At 44.3% G+C, this 6,000-nt stretch overlaps 1 pseudogene across 1 annotated transcript; it reads right to left on the bottom strand.

The window, feature by feature from the left end:
- Window positions 1–286: 286 nt before the first annotated feature.
- On the bottom strand, window positions 287–1,132 carry LOC116534701 (annotated as a pseudogene). Its single transcript, XR_004261833.1, has one exon. The product of XR_004261833.1 is annotated as a mediator of RNA polymerase II transcription subunit 11 pseudogene (transcript).
- Window positions 1,133–6,000: the final 4,868 nt, after the last annotated feature.

Below are 6,000 nucleotides of genomic sequence, written 5' to 3'. Positions count from 1 at the left end.
AATCCCTGGTTCAAAACTATGTTGCAGTCTTTGTAAGTCTGAATCTACCTCTCATTCAAACCTACATTTTTGTATATACCCTGGGCTCTAAGCAGAGATCTTGAGTGTTTACTAGAGCTTGGAGAGACTAGACTCCAATTTTTGTCTCCCCAGCTATGTAAGGCCACTAAAACCTCTGTTTTATTTTCCAGCTGTTTTGTCAGAGATTTCTGAGGCTTTTGCATTGCAAAAATTAAGAATCAGCAAATGTCTCAATGCAGAAATTAGTGTGGCATGTCAGGCCCACTTTTTTTTTTTATTGTTGTTGCTTTTATTATTAAAATTCTAGTTCTTATTTTGTCTCTCCCAGTGAAGAAGAATGTATCTTCATCAGGTCAAGTCTGCGCAAAGCCTGGGGCAGGAGCATAAAGTGTTTGAGGAAGTGGGTTGGATGTGTGAGTTTCCATCTCTGTCTGAGCCTGTCAGGGTGTTGGTGGAGTACAGGGCAGGAGCACCCTGCTGGAGAGGCCAGGGCATAGCTGTGGGCAGGCTCGGGCTTCAGTTTTTCCATGCCCACCATTTGCCCCTTTGTCTTTGACGGAGTTTCACGAAGTTGGCCAGGCTAGTCTCAAACTCCCTACGTCACATGATCCTCTGGCCTTGGCCTCCCCAAGTGTACTTTGAGCAGCAGGGCATGTGGGTGCCCATGCTCCCCATCGTACATGTTCCCAGGTTCTGTCCCATGGCGCAGGCAATGGTCTCCCTCTGAGCTCTGGGTCCACCTCCCTGCCTAGTTCTCCAGCATCTGCTCACAGGTTCAAGCCACATCACTGAGCTTGAGGCCGGCATAGTCCACTCGCTTCAGAGCCGTCTGACAGTCCTTCCTTGAAGAGTAGCTGGAGACCTCATGGGGCTGCCCCGTGGCCACCTGGGTGAGGTAGCGGATCTGAGCCGACAGCTCCGCCTCCACGTGCGGCACTGAAGCGGTGAAGGCCGCCGCCTGCTGGTCTAGAAGCTGCTGGTTGGTTTTTTTCCTTGGGCAATTCTAGGATCACTGTACCTGCATTCTAAAGGATGTGAAGGATGGCGGCGATTTCCTTTCGATGTCTTCCAGGGCGCATAGTCGCTTGTTCGCCAGGCTGTAGGTAGCCATCGTCACTCCGGGAATCCTCCTTAGGAGTTTCTCCTGAGAAACGCAACGCTTGTTTCGGAAGTCAGGCCCACTTTTCTGAACTTCACTTCCCTTTGAATGCTCAGCCCTTCAAGTCTTGACTGCCTTGGCAACCCTAAGCTCCTGTTTGCCTTCCACTCCTATTTGAGATTATTAAAAGTTCTTCAGACTTATCTGATTCTTAGCATCCCCTTTTTTTTTTTTTGAGACAGAGTTTCACTCTTGTTACCCAGGCTGGAGTGCAATGGCGCGATCTCGGCTCACCGCAACCTCCGCCTCCTGGGTTCAGGCAATTCTCCTGCCTCAGCCTCCTGAGTAGCTGGGATTACAGGCACGCGCCCTCAGCTAATTTTTTGTAGTTTTAGTAGAGATGGGGTTTCACCATGGTGACCAGGATGGTCTCGATCTCTTGACCTCACGATCCTCCCGCCTCGGCCTCCCAAAGTGCTGGGATTACAGGCGTGAGCCACCGCACCCAGCCTTTTTTTTTTTTTTTTTTTTTTTTTTTGCGCAGTTGAATCTTACTGTCTTTGGATCAGGAATCAGCAATTGTCCTAAGAGGATGAGTAGAATAAAAATAACTGAGTTCTCCTCAATGAACTTTCCTTTCTCTAGGAGTTTGGGTCCTAAAGTCCTGGGGTCTATCCCAGCATTTCTCCAATGCCTTCACACAAGCTTATCTTGTGTTTTCTCTAGCTTTTCTGCTTGTTTTCAGCTGAAGCATTAGTCTACTACAAGTCATTCCATCATAGCTTGAAGAGAAATACTCTGATGGATTTTAATAAAATCAAGTGTGGATTATAAGCTCCTAATGTCAAAGATTGGATATTATTTTTTTGACCACAGTGGTTCACACTTGCTAAGACTAGTATTCACAAGTGTTTTCATAATAATGTTTTCTGATGTGCTCACAGTGGTAAAATAACTAATGGTCATGTTGGTGGTAGCAACAGTGGATTCTAGGAAAAGATAAAGTTCTGAGATAAACCTCCTATTATTTCCACCTTTTGTTTTTCATCCATTTGTACAGACAGTTTGCTCTGTGTATATTTTCTTCTGTGATGATATGGTAGAATAGACAAAGGCACCTGTTAAATTTCTGGCTTTGGTGTTTCCAAAACTTTTTTTTTTTTTTGGAGTTGACGTTTCACTCTTGTAGCTCAGGCTGGAGTGCAATAGTGCTAGCTCAGCTCACTGCAACCTCTGCCTCCCAGGTTCAAGGGATTCTTCTGCCTCAGCCAACCAAGTAGCTAGGATTATAGGCAAGCACCATCATACCTGGCTAATTTTTGTATTTTTAGTAGAGATGGGGTTTCACCATGTTGGACAGGCTGGTCTTGAAGTCCTGACCTTAGGTAATCTGCCTGCCTTGGCCTCCCAAAGTGCTGGGATTACTGGCGTAAGCCACCACGCCCAACCCTAAACTCAGTTCTTTCAAAGAACTTAGAGAATTTAAGAACTTCACAAAATGTTTGAGAAAAGTGGAGTAGACAGGGTAGGGTTCTCCCCACTCCAAGACAAGAAAATAGCTCCCCTGAGTTGGTGGTGACAGGAAGAGAGCGTGTCTAGAGAGAGCCACGGCGGAGCAGATGCTGTGGAGGTCTGCCTGATCCCCTAGCTCTCCGGATCTACCCTACAGTTGCCAGTCTGTCTTCCAACTGCCACTACCTGAACTTCTTTGACTGAGAGTTATCACTGGCCTCCAAATCCCACTTTGCCTTTCTTTTTTTTTTTTTTCTTCAACCTCTGTGCTAAAGGACAAGGGTGTGGGAGACTGAATGGTCCTGCCTTTATTTCTAATATGCAGGTTAAAAAATAATTCATGGCCATGAGTGAGGAGGACTCTGGGTTGTTTTTTTTTTTTTTTTTTTAAAGAGAGAAATAATGAGAAATTAATAAAAAAAAGAAAAAAAAAAAAAAAAAAAAAGAATGAAGGAGAGGAAGAAAGAGGAAGAGGAAGAGGGAGAGAGAACAGGGGTGTTGCTTTATTGCCTGGGGTAGAATGCAGTCTAAAAATGGGTATGCCTTAATTGTGTTTAATAATAGAGACATAAAAAAAAAAGAAGAAAGAAAAGAAAGGCCACTTTGCCTTTCTTTATGGCAGACTCGAAGTGCAGAGAATTAATTAATGCCTATAGCAAGCAGCCTTCAACTGATAAGAGTTGGTTGAAATACTCAATATAAATACTCCAGCCCTCCAACCCTGAGCTGAGCTATGTGTTCTACACTTGTTCGCAGGACATTTCCCCAGGAGGTTAAGCTCCAGTTGGGCACAGTGCTTGATAGTACCCACTCTGGGCTGCTTTCTTTTCCCTGTCTCTCTCCCCAGCTCTCCTACTGGTATTTCTGTGACCTCCCAAAGAAGCTATTTACCCTGGAATCTTTGTCTCAGAGTCCACTTCTGGAGCAACCCAAGATACAACTTTTTGGCTTGAACTAGTGCAGACATGCGAGGACCTGGGTCCCAGAGAACAACCAGAGGAGGCAAGGAGACTCCAGAGATGAAAGGCTGAGGATGCATGAGGGCTTTGAGCTGTGGGTCATGGTCAGCCTCCCAGAGGGTCCCGTGACTGTATGTTGGAGGGGTGATACATTTAAAAGAATCCTTTACAATACTGTGTGGTCTGTTTCTTATTTGGGTGGGTACTAAGAAGATAGCATCTTGAAAATAAGTGAAAAACACCCGCTATAAACCAGTGCTTTTCCTGTACTAAGCTTTTTATCAGGATGATGCGCTGTGCTTCCTTTGTCATTATTTGTCCCATACTGGCCAGTGGGATGTTCAAAAAGAGGGAAATTACCCTGAAGGTATAGAACCAAGTAGATTTTGATCATTATTCTAGATGACATTCATTTCATATCTTCTGAGAGACTTACAGAAGGAATCAGAAGTTAACTTTTTTCTTAAGCCATTGAAAGTGTGATACAACAGGGAGTGATTTTCAACTTAATTCCTTTCTGAAACTTTCATTTTGCTCATTAAATCTTGTAAATCAGGTTATATTATAAAACTGGTGGTTAAGGCTTAAAATCTTATATTTTAAATATGTCTTGTCGCTTTAAAATGACAGAAAGCATTTCTAGTGACCAAAATGCCCATCATTCCTGGCTAACTCAGTAAATTCACTCATGCAACATAGATGACACTTTTCTGTATGTGTGTATGTATACAAAAATATGCCCCTACACACAGAAGTCCAATTTACCCCTTGTTCTGTTTCTACTCTCTTCTCAGTAGAAGATAAATCTTCTCCCTAGAAGGGAAACTACAGGAGATTACATTTGCCTAGTAGTTATTATCCAAATCACCATAGTTATGAGGTAATACAGCAAGGGAATCTTATAAAATGAGAAGGTCCATAACCAACTGACCACCTATAAAGTTTGTTCCCACTTAATGTCAGTCTGCTGAGTCACAAAATACACATGTTTTAAGTCAGTATAAGAGGTATTTTTGTTTGTCCCTCCTGATCCAATTTCTCCCTTTTGGGTTTTTTTGTTTTGTTTTGTTTTGTTTTTTTTGAGACAGAGTCTCACTGTGTCACCCGGGCTGGAGTGCAATGGCACGATCTCAGCTCACTGCAACCTCTGTCTTCCAGGCTCAAGCAATTCTCCTGCCTCAGCCTCCCCGGTACCTGGTATTACAGCTGCCTACCACCACGCCCAGCTAATTCTGGCATTTTTAGTAAAGATGGGGTTTCACCATGCTGGCAAGGCTGATCTTGAACTCCCAACCTCAGGTGATCCACCCCCATTGGCTTCCCAAAGTGCTGGGATTACAGGCATGAGCGACTGCACCCAGCTCAATTTTCCCCTTTCTACCCAACTTTTTGTCCTGGGAAGCTGAACTTTATCAGTGTAATCCAGGGGCTTCTTTATTCTCTGGAATCTGTTAGGGCTTGGCCACTGGGAGTCAGTGGCAGGAGACCAGAAGACAGGAAGAGAGTGAAATCAGGGCAATTGCTCTCTCAGCTCCCTCTCAGCTCCCTCTCAGCTGGGTTAAAGGAATGACTGTGACCTAAGTCACAGCTCCTTTGAGGCAGCTCTCCCCTCTGGCTACAGCTCTTTGTGTCACAGGTGGGTTGGGGGAGGGGTAGTAATGGATTCCTGCTGATGCTAACCCAGATATCCTTCAGCATCCTTTGCTTGTTTCCCCCAATCCTGCCTAACAACATTTTGTAAGTTTTCTTTACTAAACTCCCCTCAGTTATGCAGTCCGGGTGAGTATGCCATCTGCATCTTGCAGGGACCAGGGCTGTTATGGTTTGTCCCACCTTGATTGTCAGACAGTAGCACAAGGCCACAGAATACAATGAAAGGGTAATGCAAGTCAATTGCGCAGTGAAATAACACCTCTTGCAAAAGATGGTGGGATTTCATGAAGAGATAAAAATGATGTTGGAGAATTGTATGAATCACATATAAAACTATTAATCTGTTTAGTTTGGCAATTTCTCCAGTTATAAATGGAAAGGAAAACCAATGCTTAGGCATTGCAAAAGAAAGAGAGTAAGTTTTTTTTTTTGAGACGGAGTTTCACTCTTGTTGCCCAAGCTAGAGTGCAATGGCACAATCTCGGCTAACTGCAACCTCCACCTCTCTGGTTCAAATGATTCTCCTGCCTCAGCCTCAAGAGTAGCTTGGGACTACAGGAATGTGCCACCATGAACAGCTAATTTTTTTTTTTTTTTAAGTAGAGACAGGGTTTCACCATGTTGGCCAGGCTGGTCTCAAATCTCATGATTCGCCCGTCTCAGCCTCCCAAGATGCTGGGATTACAAGTGTGAGCCACTGTGTCTGGCCAGAGAGTGATTTTAATGCCAAAGGATTAAGAGAGGCATCAGGCAAAT

The sequence above is a fragment of the Sapajus apella genome, unplaced genomic scaffold (assembly GCF_009761245.1).
Source record: "Sapajus apella isolate SASKATOON/1434 unplaced genomic scaffold, GSC_monkey_1.0 scaffold89, whole genome shotgun sequence".
Taxonomy (NCBI): Eukaryota; Metazoa; Chordata; class Mammalia; order Primates; family Cebidae; genus Sapajus; species Sapajus apella.
This window is presented reverse-complemented; position numbering and strand designations above follow the sequence as displayed.